We start from the raw sequence: 4,604 nt of genomic DNA, 5'->3' as shown, positions 1-4,604 counted from the left end.
GGCTTAGCTGCGACCCCGTAATCGCCTAAGTTAAAAACATTATGAGTGGAGAGCAATCCTCCCACTCGGGGACTTAGCTGCGACCCCGTAATCACCTAAGTTAAAAACATTCCGAGTGGAGAGAAATCCTCCCACTCGGGGGACTTAGCTGCGACCCCGTAATCGCCTAAGTTTAAAAATGTTTCCAAATGGAGCACAATCCTCCCACTCGGGGGCTTAGCTGCGACCCCGTAATCGCCTAAGTCATGAAAAGGTCCCCTGAGCTACGCCACAAGTACAATGTGTGCTCCATCCCTATCCGCGGGGACGACAAGGTGTCGATTGAACACCACGTCTGAGCTATGCCACAAGTACAATGTGCATTCCATCCTGATCCGCAAAGATGACGAGGTGTCGATCGAACACCACGTCTGAGCTACGCCACAAGTACAATGTGCGCTCCATCCCTATCCACAAGGATGACGAGGTGTCGATTGAACACCACGTCTGAGCTACGCCACAAGTACAATGCGTGCTCCATCCATATCCGTATGGACGACGAGGTGTCGATTGAACACCACGTCTAAGCTGCGTCACAAGTATAATGTGCGCTCCATACCTATCCGCAAGGACGACGAGGTGTCGACAAAGCACGTCGTCAAGGACAAATCGGTTCAGAATCGAAAAATACTCAAAAGCAACAAGAGCAAGAGCCAAGATATCCAAGGAAAACAGAGTTCGGATAAATCCCTCAAAAGTTTAGAACCATGACGGGCAGAAGTGCTCAGGCATCAAGCCTGATAGAGTTTAACGGTTACATAACCACTCGACATCCCGAGGCAAATAAAGGGTAGGGCATAATGTTTGTTCACTCGGCGGGAGGGGGACTTGCTGGCTCGACGAAGCTGTCGAGGTCGATGCTATCTGCGATGCACGTGGTGGCGTCAAGGAAGGTGTCCATGAAGGACTGGAAGTCGAGCTTCCTCATGTTAGCAACCTTGAGGGCCGCCAGCTTGTCTTCTTTGACGTCCTTGCAATGCACTCGAACCAGTGACAGAGCGACGTCAGCACCGCACCGAGCGGATGACTTCTTCCATTCCTGCACTCGACCGGGGGTCTGATTCAGTTGAGCCATCAGAGACTCGAGATCTTGTGAAAGTTTTGCCTGAGGCCAGAGCTCATCGTCAACCCGCGTCATCGTGACCTTCAGTCGAGCGAGGTAGTCCACAACACTGTCCAAACGAGACTCCAACCGCAACATGTTCATCACAACGTAGTCTTTGACATGGCAGTTTATGGGATCGAGACCTGTCTCAACCCGCCCAGTTTCTGCTTCGAAGTCTTGGCAAAGTTCCATGCAGTCGGAAAAACAATGAGTCGACAGTTCAACAAGACATGTCAGTCGACGTCTCAAATCAGTCGAACCAGAGGAAATACCTTCAATTTTTAAGACCAACTTCGCAGCAAGCTGCCCCATATATGACTCCAACTCGCTATTTGGCTTTGAGGTTCCCTACTTCACTAGTCAAGCTCTCCTTGTCCTTCTTCAACTGCGCGATTTCGTCTTCTAACTTGTCGACTGAAGCCAGCTTCTTGTCCGCAAGCACTGTTTTCTCTCGAGCCTCCTTCTAGGAGGCAGCAAGATCCAGGTCCTTCTTCTCCAGTGCCTACTTCATTTTCTCTAAAGAAATAACATTCTTCAGACGAGCCTGAAGTTGATGGTTTTCACTACGCACATCTGTTCGACTGGATTCACTTGATTCAAAGAGACTAGAAAGATGAAAGGGAGAATCATAAGGTGAAAGGTTCCGAGTGGTTACCTCCCATGATAGATGTTTGTCTTGGGCCTTCTTGAGATTCTTCTTAGCCAGTTCCGGATCAAGATTGATGATGATCTGCTCCTTATCCAGCTCAGAAAGTTGAGCCCCAAGATCACAAGACTTCTGCAGTCAGCAAAAGGGATATGTCAGTCGACAAAAACAAAAGTTAACCTCAGTATAGTTTTTCTAAGACTAGCGCCGAATCAAACATTCAACAGTAGTCTCAGGGACTACACCTAGTGGGTGCACTTGGCATGCCCCCACTAGTCCGGTTCTTACACTCGGCATGGTCTGCCCAGCAAAAAAAAAGAGGTGATTCTAAGACCCCAGTCAACTACCAGTAGTCGACCGCGGTCTCGGGGACTACACCTAGTGGGTGCACTATGCGTGCCCCCGCTAGTTCAGAAAAACATTCAACTCAACCTAGTCGACCCAAGCAGAAAAGCTATTTCCATTTGGCTTCAGGAAACACCACAGTGGGTGGTTCGATGCGGAATGTAGACTCATAGATGCACACAAAAGGTTCCAAAGCGATCATCCAAGGACATCATATGGGCAGTAAAGCGACGGTTGCAACTATCACTACTCAAAAGATCAGTCGGAAATCAACTAACCTTGACGTTCTCCTACAGAGCAGTAGTGGCGTTGTAAGCGACTTGACTGGCCTCATGCGCCACTTTCATCTGCTCCCTCACGAGGTTCACTTTGAGAAGAGCTTCCCGTCCCTCACGAGGTTCACTTTGAGAAGAGCTTCCCGGGCAGCACTCGCGGGTGGTCCGGAGTCTGGTATGCAGTGAAGAGGATGACGGCAACGCAGTCGGAGCAGCCATAGGATCGGATGTGTGGAGTTGTACCAGAGCGGTAGGGGCCTGAGAAGTCGACACTGAAGGACGGTCGGTCTACAGCGGATTGGAGAAAGTGACACTGGTCCGAGCCAGATCTCCGGATTGCTCGACCACCGACTCAAGCACTTGTCCTTCAGCCACCCTCCCACTAGAGATCCTGCCCTTCCTTCTACTCTCCCTTAGAGGCGCTTCTTCGTCTTCATCATCCGGAAGGGTAATGACATCTCGCGGGGGTGCAACACGGACAATCCCAAGAGTTCAATCGACTAGTGAATCAGTCGGCAGATCAAATTCAAGTTGGAAAGGGCTTACCGACTCTAGAAGTAACCGCGTCATCAGTCTCCTCATTCCCTGGGGCCTTGTCAACATCCATGTCAGTCGCAGAAGTCACAGGGCCGAAATTTTTTCATAATCCACTCGCTCAAAACAAGAATACCAGTCGGAAGAAGGAAACACAGAAAGATAGAACACTCACCCAGAGGTGACGGGAACGTCTATCTTGATCCTGGGCAAGGTTTTCCGATCCTTCAAGGGCACGACCTTGGGCTCCTTGGCGACCTTCTCCCGCGGCTCTGGAGTCGATGTCCGAGTGCGTTTCTGCACCTGGGTGCTGGGAGTCGTGGTCTTTCCGCGCTCACCCGCTAGATCAAGAAGAAGTTTGGATCGATACTCCAAGCGTGTGGCGAGTTGATCCCCTCGTCGTCGTCCGCCTCGTTGCTCTCTTGTCGTCATCCTCTGGAGACTGCCAGTCACCGCTCTCATCCGTGCTATCCTCCCCCTCCTTGTCCTGCTCTAGAATTTGCTCTCCGTTGGGCATGGACTACATCTCAGTATAAATCTACAAAACAAAGAGTCGAGCGAATTTCAGTCAGATTCAAAGACAGATGCAAGATGCACAGGAAAACAGTCGGTAGCAAAACCTTGTCTGGTTGATTGATGTCGCTGAATGGAGCAACCCTCCTGGCTAACCTGGGGTTGTCCTTGTTTCCTATGATGCTCTTCAACCACATGGCCGCCATTTTGGCCAGGACCTCCTCCGGGTGGAACCGAGCGGTGTCGTTGGTGCAAGAGTACATCCACATCGGGTGGTCCCAATCCTGAAGCGGCTGGATGCATCGACTGAGAAACACCTCTAGTAAATCCATGCCAGTCACACCCTGATTGATCAGCTGAACCACCCTCTCGACCAGCAAGTTTGTTTCCACCTTCTCCTCAGTGGTCACTTTCAGCGGGGAAGGGGTCTGAACACGGTCGAAGGTAAAAGGGGAAAGTCCAGTCGACTGGCCTGGAGTGGCGACGTCCTGGCAGTAGAACCAGGTCGACTGTCAGCCCCTGACCGACTCAGGAAGAGTCATGGAAGGGAAAGAGCTCCTTTTCCTCTTCTGGATGCCCAAACCCCCACACATCTGGATAATGTGTGTTTTCTCGTCACTCGTGTTTGCTTTCTTCATCGACTGAGAGCGGATAGTGAAAATGTGCTTGAAAAGGCCCCAGTGCGGTCGACAACCAAGAAAACTCTCGCACATGGACACGAACGCAACAAGGTATGTGATGGTGTTGGGAGAAAAGTGATGGAGTTGGGCCGAGAAGAAGTTCAAAAAACCTCGGAAAAAAGGGTGCGGAGGAAGCGAGAAACCGCGGTCGATGTGGGTGGCGAGCAAAACGCACTCACCTGGTCGTGGCTGCGGCTCCGTCTCCCCCTCCGGCAACCGCGTAGCACCATTGGCGATCAGTCCAGACTTAGCTAGCTCGTCCAGATCTTCCTGCCGGAGCGAGGATCAGATCCAATCACCCTGGATCCAACCTGACGGCAGCGCCAACCGCGACGACGACCCCCGATTCATCTTCTTGCCTTTCGCCGCTCTCGTCGCCTTCTTCGCACGTTCCAGCGCTGTCGTCTTGTCCTTCACCATGGTGGCGGAGCGGCCGCGTCGAGAGCGGAGGAGCCGGATGCGGTGGA

Source organism: Triticum dicoccoides, chromosome 1B, assembly GCF_002162155.2.
Source record: "Triticum dicoccoides isolate Atlit2015 ecotype Zavitan chromosome 1B, WEW_v2.0, whole genome shotgun sequence".
In the NCBI taxonomy this organism is placed as follows: Eukaryota; Viridiplantae; Streptophyta; class Magnoliopsida; order Poales; family Poaceae; genus Triticum; species Triticum dicoccoides.
This window is presented reverse-complemented; position numbering follows the sequence as displayed.